Source organism: Galeopterus variegatus, unplaced genomic scaffold (genome assembly GCF_000696425.1).
Source record: "Galeopterus variegatus unplaced genomic scaffold, G_variegatus-3.0.2 Scaffold8257, whole genome shotgun sequence".
In the NCBI taxonomy this organism is placed as follows: domain Eukaryota; kingdom Metazoa; phylum Chordata; class Mammalia; order Dermoptera; family Cynocephalidae; genus Galeopterus; species Galeopterus variegatus.
Window position 1 is genome coordinate 59,049 of NW_007734368.1, and position 18,641 is coordinate 77,689.

Below are 18,641 nucleotides of genomic sequence, written 5' to 3' on the forward strand. Positions count from 1 at the left end.
TCTGGCTTTCCCCTATCCCTTGGTTCCCTGCCTCGGACCCCTCTTAGGTCAGGGACACCTATTGCCCTAATTATCCCAAAGAGATCCCCCTTCCCCCATCTCTGACAATTGTCTACAGGTGCTCTCCAAGAAGAGTCCAAACTTACCCAGGAGTTTTTCTAATAGTTTCAGAGTAGAGTCAGAGAAAAGTATAAAACTACAAAACAAACTACAGAGCTAACATATGCTGTGAAGGAAGGTAAATGGTTTTCTGGCGAAGTCCCATGTGACAAGCCTCATAGATGGAAGAGGGGAGGGCTTGGCCTTTATTCCTAATTGAGAGTTATTCAACTATTAACACTGTGCCTGACATCACAGTTAGTGGGATATTCTTGGCTTGTAGCTTAATGATAATACTAACATTTATCGACCACTTATGTGCCAGGCACGATGCTAAATCTATAAATATATTATTTAATATATTTTTAAAAATCCTTATGAAGTAGATTTTTTTCTTCTTTTTTGACATGGTGGCTTGTGTAAGATGCTAGATGGTTATTACACCCATTTGACAGATGACAAAAGTGGAGCTCAGAGCAGTTAAGTAATTTACTTAAGGTCATACAACTATTAACTAGCAGCTGAACATTTGAGCACAGGAAATCTGGTTCTAAAACCATGCTCTAACCCACAATCCACTCCTCTCGTTTATGATACAGCCTCTCTCTTCCATGCCAGTCCTCCCTGAAGGACCCTGCACCAGTGCCAGATGTTCTACAGGGACCATGAGGAGGAAAAACATGTGATGTGGTTAGTTCATGGGGTGGTTGGCTCCTCTTTATTTGACTGTGGAGTGACTGACAGATTTTAACAATCAGATATTGTTCCAGAAGATGGCTGATTCTTAGCTCTCCAGTTTGTTGGGTAACTGTACTGTGGGGGGAAGACTACTGACTGGATTAGAGATATTAGTTCTTGTCATGAATTTGCCTTAATCAGTGAGAGACTTCTGGCAAGCCCCTGTGCCCTCTCCGGATGGACTACAGCTGCCACTTCTGGAAAAGGCAGAGGCTCAGACCAGAGCTTTCTAGGGCTCTACCTAGCATTAAAGTTCTACAATCATGGCAACTCCTTTTGCTTCCATCTTGCCTTCAACTGGAAAACTGTTTCTCAACCTTTAAGAGCCAATCAAATGGAAAATCCTTCTGCTTTTCTCTCTCTCTCTCCATCTACATATATATATATATATATATGCTGTATATACAAGTATATGTATATAATGAGTATTTATCTCTCTATATATATGATTACAAACAACTTATTAAATGTATATAGAGAAAAGACTGAAAAGGAATACATCATATGCTGTATATACAAGTATATGTATATAATGAGTATTTATCTCTCTCTATATATGATTACAAACAACTTATTAAATGTATATAGAGAAAAGACTGAAAAGGAATACATCAAAATGTAATTGGTGGCTGTTTTGAAATTATAGGACTTTTTTCAATGTTTTCATATTTTCTAAGTGTTCTAATAGGTTTGGGTGCTATGTTATAATGGGAAAAATAAGCTATTTTTTAAAGGACAAAATCAAAGAATTCTTCCCTATGTAGCCTTCCCCAATGTCACCAGGTAGAGTTGGACACTTCTTCCTTGCTGCCATTGTTGGCTCTGGTTATAGCCATGTTGTATTAATTATATCAGTCTAACTTACCAGACTTGCCATCTGAGGCAGTGCTTTGTTCGATTCATTTTGTTTTCTTTTCTTTTTTTTTTTTTTTTTTGTCCTTTTTGAGAGCGGCTGCACAGCGCTCAGCCAGTGATAGGGGCAGCGGGAGCGCTGCTGCGCTCCCAGCTCCGCACTCTCCCGAATGCGCCACGGGCTCGGCCCCCATTCATTTGTTTTCTTAGTACCTATCACTCAAACAGTAAACGTTTACTGAATGGAATGAATGTTTGTGAGAATGCAAGATGCAAAAACTAATAAGCAGTGTCAAAATGGCAGTGTAGAAATAAATGCCAAATAAGGGACACAGATACTGAAAAGGGAATGATCCCTGGAGATTGGTGGGGGATGGGGTCAGGGAGATGAGAGAGGGTTGAATTAGGCCTTGATTTATTCATATGTTGATAACATGAAAGGTAGGGTTTGGTGTGAAAAAAGGTATGGAGTTGGAATATATAAGAAATCTTTTTTCTGTTATTACTTTTTTTTAGTGTCGTCAAATATATGTACACAATGGGCCGGCCTGGTGGCACACTGCTACAGTGCGCCGCTTGGGAAGCGTGGTGGCGCTCCCGCCGAGGGTTCGGATCCCACATACAGACCAGCCGCTCACTGGCTGAGCGAGGAGCGGGGGCAACACCGAGGGTTGCAGTCCGTTGCCGGTCACGAAAAAAGACAAAAAAATAAATAAAAAAAATATATATATATGTACACAAAATTTACCATTTTATTTTTTATTTTTATTTATTATTTTTTTTTATAAAGATGACCGGTAAGGGGATCGTAACCCTTGACTTGGTGTTGTCAGCACCACACTCAGCCAGTGAGCGAACCAGCCATCCCTATATGGGATCCGAACCCATGGCCTTGGTGTTATCAGCACCGCATTCTACCGAGTGAGCCATGGGCCGGCCCTCAACTTGATCTTCATACTGACTCTTTTTTTTTTTTTTTTTTTTTTTTTTTTTTTTTTTTTTTTTTGGCCCCAAAATTTACCATTTTAAACATTTTTAAGTGTACTGTTCAGTGGCATTGATTACATTCACACTGTTATGCAACCATCACCACTGTGCATCTCCAGAACTTTTCACCATCCCAAACTGAAACTACCCATTAAACAATAACTCCCCATTCTCCCCGCCCCCTACCCTTTGTTAACCACTGCTCTACTTTGTCTCTAAGAATTTCACTTTTCTAGTACCTCATAAAATGGGATCATACAATATTTTTCCTTTTGCATCTGGCTTATTTCACTTAGCATAATGTCCTGAAGGCTGTGTAAGAAATCTGAGGGATTGATTTAAGGGACAGAGGATTCAAATAAAGAAATAGGGAAGAGAATGGAGATAAAACTGGAAAGACACTTTGTGGCTAGATTGTGAAATGCCTTGAAAGTAATCCTAGGTAAATGCTGTAGAGGGACCAGATGGTGTGGGAGTTGGAACTGTCACACTTTTTTGGAAAGTATTGTGCCAGCATCCTGTAAAATTAAACATGGGTATATCTCTCCTAGAGAAATAAAAACACAACCCAATATATGAAGATAAGTGTGAAAGAATACTTATTGCAACATTGTTTACAATGGCAGAAATGATGTTATTATCTATCAGTAGGGGAAAAATTGAATAAATTATTGTACATCCAGGCTGTGAAATAATATGCAACTTTTAAAAAGGATGTTCAAAGAAAAAGAAAAAAAGTTGAAAAAATTAGAGTAAAAAATAAATTAAAACAACAAAAAAATAGAAAGGATGTTAGATTTATATACATTAACCTGAAGAAATAGCAGTATCATGTTAAATGACAAAACTAAGTTGCAGAGTAATTTATGTGGTATGATTCCCCTTTTTTTCCATTTATTTATTTTTTTATTTTTTGGTGGCTGGCTGGTCAGGGGATGTGAACCCTTGGCATTGGTGTTATCAACACTGCATTCTAACCAACCGAGCTAACCAGCCAGCTTTTTTTGATTAAAAAAAAAAGTAAGACTATAATTATAATCATGAATAACTATGTTTGTAAATGCTCTACTCATTCATTCAAAAAATATTTATTGAATGCCAGCTGTGGGCTAGACACTCACTCTAGGCGCTGGGGATAAAGCAGTGAACAAAACAGACAAGTATCCTTACCATCGTGTAACTTGCATTCTAGTTGGGGACCAGGAGCAGACAATAAACCACAGAAATAAGTAAACTATATAGGAGATTAGGTGGTGATAAGCGTTATAAAGACAATTAAAACTGAAAAGGAAGGTGGGGGCAAATCCGCTATGTTGTACAATTTGAAATAGTACCATTCTTGGTAGGGAGAAGTGAGGAATCGGGGGAAGTTCAATAGGGTGGTCAAGGAAGATCTTACCAAGGAGACATTTGATAAAAGACCTTGAAGAGGTGAGGGAATGAATCATGTGGATATTTGGGAGAAGAGTATTCTAGGCAAAGAGAGCATAGAAGAAAGTGTGGAAGAAAAGTATTAGTACACCTTACCCCTAGAGAGTGAGTGAGAAGGAGCGGATTATTAAATAGTTTTTCTTTATATATCTCAGTATTGTTTCACTTTATTACAACAAGCATGTGTTTATAGTTTAAAAACTTAAAAAGAGGGCCGAGCCGGTGGCGCACTCGGGAGAGTGCAGCGCTGGGAGCGCAGCAGTGCTCCCACCGCAGGTTCGGATCCTATATAGGGATGACCGGTGCGCTCACAGCGCTCACTGGCTGAGCATGGTGCAGCCGGTCTCAAAAAGGACAAAAAAAAAACTTAAAAAGAAAAAAATGAAAAAGTGGGGATAAAGTGAAGGTTAAATTAGATGTGTAAAAGTATATGTGAACTGTTAAATGCGTTATTATTGTTGTTTATTATCTTATAAATAATTGGACACCACTTAGGACTTCTGAGAAGAGGCATGAAATTATAGAAACATTTTTTATTTATTTATTTATTTATTTTGTTGTTGTTGTTCTTTTTGAGACCAGCCGCACCACGCTCAGCCAGTGAGCACTGTAAGTGCACCAGTCATCCCTACATAGGATCCGAACCCGCGGCGGGAGCACTGCTGTGCTCCCAGCGCCGCACTCTCCCGAGTGCACCACGGGCTCGGCCCAAGAAACATTTTTTTTTAATTGAGGAGAGGCTAGCTGGTTAGCTCAGTTGGTTAGAGTGCAGCCTTGTAACACAAAGGTCAAGGGTTCAGATCCCCATACTCGCTAGCTGCCCCAAAATAAGTAAATTGAGGTGAAACACACAAAAAAAATTAACCATTTTAAAGTGTACAATTCAGTGGTATTAACAATATTGTGCAACTGCCACCTATATCTAGTTCCAAAACATTTTCATCACTCCCAAAGAAAACCTGGTACCCGTAAAGCAGTCACTCCTTATTTCCTCCTTCCTCCCAGCTCTGGCAGCCACCAATCTAATCTGCTTTCTGTCTCCGTGGATATTTCAAATAAATGGAATTACACAATATGTGACATTTTACTTCTGGTTTCTTTCACTTAGCGTGTTTTCAAGGTTCGTCCATTTTAAGTATCAGTACTTCATTCCCTTTCATGGTTGAATAATATTCTATTGCTGGATATACCCTCTTTTGTTTAACCATTTATTAGTTGATGGGCCTTTGGGTTGTCTACGTCTTTTGACTACTGTGAATAGTACCATTATGAACATTCATGTAACAAAAAATTGTTGAGTAACTATTTTCAATTCTTTTGTATACAGTATACACCTAGGAGTGGAATTGCTGGGTCATATGGTAATTCTATGTTTAACTTCTTCAGGATCCACTGAACTATTTTCCACAGTGACTGAACCATTTTACATTCAAACAGCAATGTATGAAGGTTCTGATTTCTCCACATCTTCACCAATACTTGTTATTTTCTGAGTGGTTTAGCTTGTTTGTTTGGTTGGTTGGTTTTTGTTTTTGTTGTGTGTGTGTGTGTTTTAATGACTATCCTAGTGGGTATGAAGTGGTGTCTCATTGTGGTTTTGATTTGCATTTCCCTAATGACTAATGATATGAGCTTCTTTTCATGTGCTTGTTGTCCATTCGCATATCTTTGGAGAAATATCTATTCAAGTCCTTTACCCATTTTTAGCTTGGGTTGTTTGTCTTTTTTTTTTTTTTGGAGGCTGGCCAGTATAGGAATCTGAACCCTGAACCCTAGACCTTGGTGTGTTTGTCTTTTTGTTGTTGAATTGTAAGAATTCTTTATGTGTTCTGGACACTAGACCCTTACTGGATAAATGGATTGCAAATATTTTCTCCTATTCTGTAGGTTATATGGAAGCAATTTTAAGATGATTAACTTGACAGCTGTATGTGCAGGAAGGATTGGAAGAGAAGGCAGAAAGATCTATTAGGAAGCCATTGCAGTTTTTCAGGTTACAGTGAATACAAAACAGTAACAGTAAGAAAATGCCCCCATCCCCATACCTGCCAGCCACTGGAAAAAAGAGAGAGAGAGAGCAAGAGAGAGAGAAGAAATACTCCCAAAAGATTGTGTACCACAAGTGAAATGAGAAAAAGTCAAAGTGTAATAGATGAGATCAGTCATTTGTAGAAGTAGCAAATGATCAGGTGTAGTTTCAGGAAAGCATAATTTCATCAGCATATCTAAAGCTCTAGCAACCTAATCACTTAAAGTAAAATGGCTGAAGTCCTAACACAATCAAACTCTAACCCAATCAATTATAATAAAATGGCTGAAGGGAATATAAACAGAATCAATTATATTAACTTGGCTAGAGCTAAAACCCAGTCAATTGAATTGTACCTTGTCTTCTTAGAAGAGGGAGTACGAAAAAATAAAAATAAAATAAAATAGAAGAGGGAGTATGGAGGTAGTCTGCAAAAAAAATTTTTTTCCGTATTTTTGGAGTGACATTTAGGGAAGAAGTCTCCCTGTTTGGCCAACATGTATGAATATCTTTTACATATATATTGTGTATATATATATATATATGTATGTTCTATATATATTTTTCCCCCTTTGGCAGCTGGCTGGTACAGTCTGCAAAAAAAATTTTTTTCCGTATTTTTGGAGTGACATTTAGGGAAGAAGTCTCCCTGTTTGGCCAACATGTATGAATATCTTTTACATATATGTTGTGTATATATATATATATATATGTATGTTCTATATATATTTTTCCCCCTTTGGCAGCTGGCTGGTACAGGGGTCTGAACCCATGACCTCAGCGTTACAAGGCTGAGCTCTAACCAGCTGAGCTAACTGGCCAGCCCCAATGTCTTATATCTTTATGAAGGAAATTGTTGCAGTTCTATCAGTCATTAAAATTTTCCAACTAATTTTACTTGTTCACTAAGCAATCTTCTAATGATCATATTTGACTTCCAAAATAGTCAACTATTTTGATCAGCCAATAGGATTCTCTAGGCTACCATAAGTTTTATGTAAAAATATGTAAATTTAAAAATCCCAATTTGAATTAATTGACCAAAATTGAACTTCCAGGCATTCAAGCAAAGGCTTGTATCTTCTTAGCAGGAAAAAAAATCAACAACGTTTCTATCTGTTGTCACCCTAACATCAACCCAAGTGTGGAAGGAGCCTTATTTCATGTACTGAGAGAGATAGTGAGAGGAGTTTTTTGTTGTCTTGTTTTTCCATTCTAGAGTGGAACCTGGACTCAGAAAAGTAATTCAAATTGCATAGGACCACACAGTTAACCTAGATTAGGCTCTAGACACTCTAACTCCCAGTTTAGGGCTTGCTGTGCCTCTTGCTATAGTAATGGTAGATTGTTTCTACTCCAGCCGCTGCAGAATGGGAAACAGCACAAATAGTGGTCAAAACAGACAGCAGGTTGTGGGCAACTGCAGCTGTTGATCTGGAGATGTGGGCACATTCCCTCCACAAGACAACTGATGAGGACTCTCTGAGTCTTTTTTCCCCTTTCTCAGTAGGAAAATGTTCTCCGTGGGACATTTGTTGGCAGTGAAGCAGGTCTTGGGTAAACAGGAGAAGAAAGGGAGCATCTTTCCAACCTAATAAGAGTCTGCCTTTGTCTCTGAGGTGTAGGAGGTATCTCACCAACATACAACTGTGGTGAAACTTAAGACCACAAAAAGGAAGATTCCTGGGGTTATATGGCTACTGTTTTCATCCAAGAGAATGGGTTGGGAGTGTGACCTGAATGAAAACTTTAGACTGCTACCTTGAGATCCAGCCCTACCTCTGAATTACTTTATCACCTTCCTCAGAACTGCAACATACATAGTCAGCTGTATAGAGAAAAATATTGCTGTGGGCAGAATTGAATGTTAGCTATGCACTCAGAGGAATCTAATTTTCTCACTCCTTCATGGAGGTGAGGGGGCACGGCCTTTGTTAGAAACAGGGGTACTTCTTTCATCTTAATAAAGTAGAAGGCCAAGCATGTGGGAATAGATGTAAGTAAGCTAGTGGATTTGATATTGGAAAAGTAAGACGGTCTCATCTAATTGCATTTATTTTATCAATGAAATATAAGGCAAGGTCATCGCTGAGAAGGAAGTGGAGGTGGTGTTGGAGATTTTAGAAGAGAGAAGGTGTGAAACAGTTTTTGGACACAGTAGAAAAGAGAATTTACTAGGGAAATATAGAATTATTTGGGAGTGTTTAGGGCATAAATTTAAGGTGATACTAGTCAGCAAGATTCTGAGATCTTCTCCATCAATATTTGGTTGCCCAGGTATATCTGTGGGGAATATTCAATCACCCCACAACAATATTGCTCTCTATACAGCTGGCTGTTTGTGTTGCAGTCCTAAGGAAGGATAATGTAATTCAGAGGTAGGACTGGATCTCAAGGTAGTGGTCTAAAATGTTCATTCAGCTCAAAATAAAAAAATAATTAATTAATTAAAATGTTCATTCAGGTAGCACTCCTAACCCATTCCCTAAACTGTTGGATGTAACTAGAATTGGGTTTTTTCCAGGCAAGTTCAATGGAGGGGGAGGGGGCGAGGAAGTCAACAGGGTCTGCATATTTATAATTCTGAATATGAAGGGGAGTGGATGTATTATTTTAAAAAATTAAAAAGATAGTATCAATAGTTTAGAGGTCCATATGGGAGGATGGGTATTAGGGTGGGAGGAGAGGTGTTAGGGTAAGAAGAGGGGTAATAGGGTATGAGAAAGAAATATAGAAGATGGTAAACAGAGGGTAAGATAATTGAAATAAACATTTCAGAGGATTTTCTCTGGATTCAATGGCTCCCGTTTTTCCTTTTCTTTTCCAATATTTAGTTTTTCCTTATTTCTTCTTTCCATCTCTTCTCCCATGGAGAAAAAGGAACAATGAGGTCTGCTTTTCATGTCCTGTCTGCGTGACCGAGCTGATGGCTCTCCAGCAATCCTCAATATGGGTCTTTGTTTCTCCTTTTTTGTCTCTGCATTCTGGAAAAAGAAAGCTGGCCATTCTGGGGAGATGAGGCTAGTAGCCCTACACCTTCCTCCACATGGGTATTTCATTCTGTGGCAAGTGATTTTGGTGGGAAACATGGGCAGGGGCAGCAGCAACCAGGTTATGAGCATGTTTTTAGCTGCAAACACAAACACAGACAACAACTGCCAACAGGGACAGTGTGTGGCCTTGGTTTTGAGACAGCCTTCTTGAGAAGAGCTTTAAATAAAAGGGAATTTGGGAAGGGGCCCAAAGGCTTTGGGGGCAAATCAGATAACCTCTCATCCAGTGTCTCAATGTGCATACATGAGACTTAGGAACCAAAAGGGCCTGGACTCACCACAGTTAAAAGAAACTCAGGACTCCCTCTCCTTGTTAGTGTTAGCCAAGATGGTCATTCAAAAGACTGGAAGTACTCAAACTCAGTAAAGCCCTCTGAGTTTTTCCAGAGTAGGACAGCCCAACTTGCCCCAGGGTACTTGGAGGAAGAGGCTATCTGAAAAATTTGATAAGCAACTTGACTCTTGCCAGGGAGTGGGCCCCAAGAAACCTCCTTTTACAACCCTGGGGCTTTCATGTGCTGTAATGAATCAAACCTTTTTGGGAAAATAGAATAGTTTGGTCAGGGTCCTCACCTCAGGTCCCACTGGATGTGGTTTTAGCATATCCCTTGTAAGCAAATTGTGTGTGTGTGTGTGTGTGTGTGTGTGTGTGTAGTTAGTGCGCATTCCTGCCAATGTATCTTTTTAGTTTTGTTGCTATTCTTGTGTTCTTGAGAGAGAGAGTTTGGTGAAGCACGTGGGCAGGTGGGCATCAGGCTCGGGCATCCACCCAGTGCAGCTATGCTTTCCAACCTACGGCTTCCAAGGATCTTTTGGCCAGTTACCTACCTCACAGACCTGCGTGAAGGGGTTTGGTGACCCAGCTGGAAGCTCCAGACCCAGCCCTAGCTCAACAATCGGCTCAGTCGGTGCAGGACTACCGGCAGGTAAAAGAGCCCGACAACTAGCGTGGTCGCCTAGCTTTACAATTGGCATCACGAACAGGATCAAGAGTGCTACAATTGGCGATGTGGACAGGATTTCAGACATTAGCAGTGGCCCTACAGTTGGCATAGTTGGCAGGATTTTGAGCAGGTATAGGAGCTGAAAGCCCTCGGAAGGAAGAAATGTGGCTACTTTTGAATGTGCTGTGCCCTATGACCACCTTCCTGTTGACCAGGATCTGGTTGCTGCACACTGTACTGCAAGGCAGCATAGACCAGGTACTACAATACAAAACCCCCTGGGAAGGGGAGGAAATATGGCTCTCCTTGAGCATGTGGTGCCTAATGGCCACTTTTCTGCTGACTGGAGCATGGCTGCTGATCACTATGCTGCAAACTGATCGAGATTTGCAGCAGAAAGCAGAGTCCTTGGAAGCACGGATGAATGTCCTGGAGGACAATGTGCAGCGACTGGCCACTCCTGCCTTTCACACCAGGGAAGACGACCAACCCAGTGGTGAGTTGGGGAAAACTGTACATCTCCAGGCACAACCTGTTGTGCACAAGAAATTGAGACAGTAAAGCAACAGAAACAGGGAGAGCCCCTAGCTGCTTGGCTGCTGCAACCATGAGATCTAGGGGTGGATGGTGTAATGTGCTCTAGAGACTGTGCAGTAAACTCATGTTGCGTTTGTCTGAAGGCAAATGGCTTGGAGGGTGCCCCTTAAACCCCATGGCTAGGTGGGTGCCCAACAACCCGAGAAGAGTGCTACATGCAGATGGGCAGATGACCTGAGGACAGGTGCCCCTGCAGTATTTCAAGTATGTTTTCACCTGGTGAAAAGGTAGAAAAGTTAGTCTCCATTACTATGTGCCTGTCTCTGAGGCAGCGGCTGCAGAAAGAGCTGTGGATATGCACAGGAGCAGGGCAGCCACTCCTTGATGGACTGGGTGAATGCAGCTGTTTGAACTGTGTGGGCGAGTGCTGCAAAAAAACTGCCTGAGACTGAGTGAATAGCCAGTGTAAGCTAAGCTGATTGAAGTAATTCAAAAGCCAGAATTTAAAGGGAAGCAGATCGTAAAGATTTGGAAAATTTGCAGCTTGGCCATGCCATAGGGAAGCAGAGAGCCCTAGAAAAATGCAAGGGTGAAGCAGATAAACTGTTTGCTAAAGACATTATCTTGGCAGTGAGGTAGCCAGATGCTAAAAAACAGGACAATGAGGGGAGGAGGCTCTGAGGGCATTTGAGATGTTTGGGAGAGTGCCCCTCCCATCCTAGAAGGACAGAGTTGTCCTGGAGGACAGACCTGAGGTGTCATTGCCCTCAGCAAACTGCTCCCTGCATCCCAGCAGCTCTGGCTGGAGCAATCCTGCCTCAGCACCTCTGAAGGAAAAAAGCTGAAAACCTCGGTAGCATTCTTTTTGTGTTAAGTTTGCGGGCCAGCAGTATGTGAAAGCAGTGGAGGTGTGGCAGCCTCCACCCAGATTTCAGAAGATGTATGAAAAAGTTGGGGGACTCAGGTGGAGACCTGCTGCAGGGGTGGGGCTGCTGTGGAGGTCATCTATGGAGCTATGTGGAGGAAGAAAGTGGGGTTGGAGCCCCCACAGAGAGCCCCCACTGAGGAAATGTCTAGTGGAGCCAGGATGGTCAGACTGTCACCCAGAGCCCAGAACCATGGGGCTGCTGGCAGTGTGCAGTGCCAGTCTGGAGAAGGTGCAGGCACCAGGCAGCTCAATGGTCTGCACTTGGCAGAGCTGTAGGAGCGAGATTGCCCAATGCTTTAGGGGTTCATGTGCCCCAGTGTGCTTAATGTTTGCCCTGTTTGGGTTTTGGATTTGTTTGGGGATTGTGTGCGTGCGTGCGCGTGTGTGTGCATGCGTACGTGCATGGGTAAGTTCGTGTGCGTGTGTGTCTGTGTGTATGTGTGTGTGTGTGTAGTTAGTGCACATGCGGGCCAATGTATCTTTTTAGTTTTATTGCTATTCTTGTGTTCTTGAGAGAGAGAGAGAGAGTTTGGTGAAGCAGGCGAGTGGGCGTGGGCCTCAGGTGTCCACCCTGTGCAGCCATGCTTTCCAGCCTACGGCTTCCAAGGATCTTTTGGCCGGTTACCTACCTCACAGACCTGCGTGAAGGGGTCTGGTGACCCAGCCTGGCATGTGTAGGGTCTGGTGACCCAGCCTGGCATATGAAGGGTTTGTGACCCAGTCTGTGAATGGGCTTGAGGGGTCTGAGAACTCCAGACCCAGCCCCAGCTCAACAGTCGGCCTAGTCGGTGCAGGATTACTGGCAGGTAAAAGAGCCCGACAACTAGCATGGTTACCGAGCTTTACAATTGGCATCACGAACAGGATCAAGAGTGCTACAATTGGTGATGTCGACAGGATTTCAGTCATTAGCAGTGGCTCTACAAACCTTTATAGACATTCCCCCCTACAACTGTACATTTACATATATTGTTTCTTCTGTCTGGAATGCTGTCCCCCGTTTTTCTGCCTAGAAAATTCTGATTCTTCCATCCTTTAAGACTAGTTCAGAGGCTGGCTGGTTAGCTCAGTTGGTTAGAACATGGTGCTGATAACACCAGCGTCCAGGATTCGATACCTGTACTGGCCAGCCACCAAAAAAAAAAAAAAATAGTTGAAAGACTATCTTCTCCCTGAGGCAGTTAGTTGCTCCATTTTCTTTGTTCTCAAAGAACTTAGTTTATATTTTTGCACATCACTTGTCACGTCCATTTATTCATTTATATATGTTTCTGCTCCATTAGACTGTGATTGCCAAAGGCCAGGATTATACCTTAATTATCTTGGTATCATCTGAATTTAGCAATTTAGTATATACTCTATAAATATTTGTTGAGTGACTGTGTATTAATTATATTCAGAAGTAGATATCTTGGGGCCGGCCCGGTGGCGCACTGCTACAGTGCGCGGCTTGGGAGTGTGGTGGCGCTCCCGCCGAGGGTTCGTGCGGCTTGGGAGTGCGGTGGCACTCCCACCGAGGGTTCGGATCCCACATACAGACCGGTTCCCACTCACTGGCTGAGCGAGGTGCGGCGCAACACTGAGGGCTGAGATCCTGTTGCCGGTCCCGGTCCGGTACGGGCGCGACACTGAGGGTTGCGATCCATTGCCGGACGTGAAAAAAGACAAAAAAAAAAAAAAAAGAAGTAGATATCTTGAGGTATATATAAAAAGACAAAACATAAAGCATAATTATGCTCAGTAAGTTTATCTATTAGTTAATAATAATTTAATTTAACAGTAATCTAATATACAGTATTTAATATTATTTAATAATTTAATAATACTGATCATGTATACCACATATGTATCATTTAATAGTGCTTACTGTATCCCAGGCACTGAATCACTGAATTAAATATACATACCCATTATATTAGTCCGTTTTTTGTGTTGCTTGTAAAAAAATACCTGCAACTCAGTGATTTTTAAAGAAAAATGACATTTATTGCTTATAGTTTCTCAGGCTGGGAAGTCCAAAGTCCATCTGGTGGTGGCAACAGTGGCCCACAGGACTCACATTGCAAGATGGTGGAAGCAGAGAGAGCAGAGAGAAAAAGACAGACTTTCCTCTTCTTTTAAATCCCTCAAAACTACTCCCCTGATCACCATTTTTAATCTATTCACTACTGCACAGTCCTACAATCCAATCACCTCTTCAGGCTCCACCTTTCAATTACCATAATAGGATTTCTCACCCTCTTAACAGTCATAGTAGGGGCAAGTTTCTTTTTTTTTTTTTTTAAAGATGACCAGTAAGGGGACCTTAACCCTTGACTTGGTGTTGTCAGCATCACGCTTAGCCAGTGAGCGAACCGGCCATCCCTATATAGGATCCGAACCAGTGGTCTTGGTGTTATCAGCACTGCACTCTCCCAAGTGAGCCACAGGCCGGCCCTAGGGGTAAGTTTCTAATATATTAAACTTGGGGAACACCATTCAAGCTTCGATGAGTTTTGGGGGGACATAATTCAATCCACATTTTTTAACTCGTTTACTTCTCACAACAATGTGTAAGATAAGTATTGTTATTATCCCTAAATTACAGAGGAGTAAAATTAAATCAGAGAAATTAAAGAATTTGCCTTATATCTCAAAGTAAATGTCAGAGCCAAGGTTTGAATGTAACTCATGCTCTACACTGTGGTCCCTGAAGCAAGTTTTGTACAATATAGTTTATATCATTTCTATTATAGGATGATATAATAAAACACAAAATTATATGACTCAGTTAGAAAATAAAATATTTGTTTATTTATTTGGTACTGGCCAGAAAATAAAATATTTAAATGAGGTTGTTAATTCTGTGGCACATATAGTAATTGCAAAGTGAGTTAGAGAAGATGAATAAGTGTATGTGCCGAAAGGGTTGTGGAGTTAGAGCTTGAATTGAACTGGGCCTCAGAGAGTAAATCAGAAGAGAAGAACCAACATTAATGTACTTTCTGTATAAGCACTATATATACATTGCCTCATCCAATCCCTCACACAACCTGTGACAGAAACTCTGTTCTCCCTGCTTACCAAGAGGAAACTGAGGCTCAAGGAGGTGAAATAATTTCCCCAAGTCCAAACTGCTAAGTGCTGATCTGAATCTCAACCCAGATCTCTCTTCTACTCCATACTTCCTCAGATTGGCAGAAAGGGCCTAGGAGGGCATTCCAGGTGGAGAGGAGCAGCAGGAGCAAAATAAGAGGAGGATCCCTGTGAAAAGTGGTAAGTAAACAGCCAGGCATCTGACCTTCCATCCTCTAAGGAGCAGAGGGTGGGACTTCTAGTCAGCTCCGCCCACTACAGAGGATTGCAACAGTGTGGGATGGGGTGGGGGTTCTGGGGTTCCTGGAAGGTGACTGAAGCCCATAAGATTGGCACTGTGCCCATGTGTGGCTAGAACTAGTCCCGCCCAGTAGTGCTGGGATTCAAGTCATAGCCTGAGGGCTAGTTCCTGGAAGTCTAGCGACCGGCCTTTTCCACCAGCCCTGCTGCATCCTAGCTTTGGTTGTCTCCCGGAGTCACCCTTGGGTTCTGTCCCAAGCACCTCTGTCTCAGAATCTGGCCTCCAGATAGGGCATTCTCAGTTCCTGAAGCCCCTGAGGCACTCTGCCCTCCAGTTTCTAAGCTTTCATCTCCTAATAGTAACACTCACTTTCATATTGATCTCAGTTTACTTTCTCAATAATTCCACTAAGTAGATATTATTACCATTATTTCCATATTTTCAGGTGAGAAAATAAAGCTCAGAAAGTTTGGGTGGCCCAAGGCCACATAGCCAATAAGTGCCAGAACCAAGCCAAGATGTTAGGATTCAAGATCTGGTCCTAATTCTACTATATACCATGAAACCTTCTTCTCTTTCTAGACTTGGAATTCAGCCCCAGGGGCTATTTCTTCTGTTCTATTCTCAACTCATCTCTCAGACTTCTTCCATTTTGGTGTCAGTGCTTGGCTCTACTAGCAGGACATAACTCTTAGATGCCAGGGTCTGAGAACCTCAATGCCATCCAACTCCCTTGAAAGCCCCATGCTCTTTTGGTTTGAGAGGGGCTCAGTCTCCCTCAACTCCTCAGTCAATCCTCTAAGAATTCTTATTTGAGGAAAGAAAACTTTCCTCAGATAGGACTGTTTTTTAAATCCTACATTTATCCAAACTGGAACACAAGGAAAAATGAGTAGATGGCTCGGGAGATCTGGCTCCACCATTGGGCATCAGTTTATACCTCCACCACTCCTTACTTTAGTAAGAGAGGCCTCACTATTCCCTGGTCTCAGGATCCTTCCATCACCTCCCCCAACCATCAGGGTAACTGCCTGGCTCTGCTGCCTAGGATAACGCCCAGTCCTCGCCTTGCCCCCTGTGGCTGCCTCCCCTTTCCGTCTGTTGAGAGAGGAAGCCAGGGGGTGGCGGGTGCAACCCTGCAGGGCACTGATAAAGGGCCAGCCCTGCCCCCATCCTTTGGGGCCACTGCGGTCAGACCAGTAGGCAAGCAGGCACAGCAACCAGCTCCCTCTGGGACCCATGGCCCTCCCCTGGTTCCACCTCTACCCACCCCGCCCTTCTTCTCAGGAAGCTGGTTGCATAACCCAGTGGGGTGTTTGGCAACATTGCTTGTGGCTTGACCTGATGCTGGTGGTGGTGTGCACACACGTTGTGGGGGTGAGGGTGGGAGTGGTTTGACCTAGGGTGACAAGTCAACCTTTTAGGGGGTGGGTAAGCAGCATAGGTAGAGAATGATAAAATAGTAAAGATAGGTGGCCATGTTTTTCTCTGTATTCTGTCTCTGCTACCTTTGTTGAAGCGGAAGAATCTTGGGATTGTTAGATAGGAAAATCTTAGGCATCCTTGCTTTGCCAAGCCACAGGCACTATCCAACCCATTCAGGCTGGCACTCAGGCACCTAATGCCCTGTACATCATACATCAAGCAAAGATGACTTAAAGTAGAAGCGTGTTGACTCTGGACTTCAGGGATCTGAAAGGAGGGAGCTAAAGGAAAACATCACTTCCCTTGAGGGCTTTATTTTTTTATTTTATTTATTTATTTTTTTTAAAGATCACCGGTAAGGGGATCTTAACCCTTGACTTGGTGTTGTCAGCACCACGCTCAGCCAGTGAGCCAACCGGCCATCCCTATATAGGATCCGAACCCGTGGCCTTGGTATTATCAGCACCACACTCTCCCGAGTGAGTCACAGGCCGGCCCCCTTGAGGGCTTTAAAGGATGTTCTGGAGGCAGAACACAGTTTGGGAACCGCAGTGAAGGCTTTTTCCTATAGGAAGGAAATGAGAGTGAAGTGGGAGACACCTTTGCCTAGCAGCCCCCTTGAGGGCTTTAAAGGATGTTCTGGAGGCAGAACACAGTTTGGGAACAACAGTGAAGGCTTTTTCCTATAGGAAGGAAATGAGAGTGAAGTGGGAGACACCTTTGCCTAGCTAGGTGCCAAGTAAAGGCTATGTGTTTACTTAGCTCACCCTGTGTGACCATGTCTGTCCTCCCAAATAAGTAGTAAACAACTTCAAACACTTCTACGAATCCCTATTACTGATAGGATAAAATACACTCTTCCTAGCTTTACTTTCAAGCCACTTTACAATCTAGCCCTAGCCAAATTTTCGAGGCTTATCTTCTGCTACTTCCCACCCCATACCTCACCATAGTAAACCCCAACTATTACTCTGTTTTTTATGCCTCTGTGCCTTCACACTTTTGTGGAATGCTCTTTCTGCCTTCTCTGCCTGGGGAATTCTGAGTCATTCTCTACAGCCCAGCTCAGTTGTTACCTAATCTGTGAAGCCTTCCCTGAATTTCACCAGGCAGAATTTATTTCCTCTTCTTCTCCATAGCATTTTATGTAGACCTCTATTAACGTAATTCCCTATCTAGATTGTGAGGACATGGACTATGTCTTATTCATCTGTGTTCCTGGAGTGTAAACCATAGTAGACACTCAATAAATGTTTGTTGAATGAATGAATGAACAATGAGGCTTGTGTTATCCATAGTTCTATCTGCAACACCATAAAGTGTCCTAAACTGGTAGTTCTCATTCAATAAATGTTTGTTGACTATCTGTAACCTGAATCATTATATAATCAGCCACAGCCTGACTATCTCACCCTTCATCCCCTCTGAGCGGCCCAAATAACTATGCAAGTGAAAGAATTATATCCAAATGCCCATGTATGTGATCCAGATTCATGCCAGGTCATCAAGAGATTCTCAACCCACATGTAACATGCAATGAAGTCATTGGATTGCCTACTATCTTACATAAATCATACATGTACAATCATGATACTTCTGGGATAGGGATGGAATTCAAAGCATTTAACCATGAGTTTGGCATGGGTATTGATCAATCCCAGCACATGCAGGCTGCACAGAAGTCTCCTGTGCTATCGGCATTGCCTCTTTAGTTGCTTGGTTGTATTGCTGGTTGTGGGGTCTTAGGGGAGAACTGGAGTGGCCCCAAGGTAGTGGTGTGGTGGCAGGGGCCACTTGGAGGACTCACAGCAGCTATTTTTCTTATCAACTCAAACAGAACATTTTTCATCATTTTAACAGTGAACACAATCCTATCAGAGCATGTTAGCCCTGCCTTGGAGTAGCACCTGTCTGCTTCTCCAGTCTTTAAATGTTTCCAATTTAACTTGAACACCACAGAGGGAAAAAATAGAGAAAAGGTGTAAGCTGCAGCTGTAAGGATTGAAGCTAGACATACGAAAAACTTTCCTTAGAGCTGAAAGCCACTAAAAGCCACTACAAGCTAGAAGGAAGTGATCTGTTTGGCTGGGACTTGGGTTGTGTGTCTTGGAGGGAAAGGGATGAATGAGTGACTTCTGGGGGTAGTATTGGCCTGACACTGAGCTACTGTGGGTGCTGGCAGATGGACCTGATATGCTATACCACACATGTCCTGGCCTGTTTAGGGTATGTAGCTGCTGTGTGTGGCTGGGGTACCTTGCCTGGAAAAAGGACGACAGTGGGTACTCAAGGTCCCCTCTAA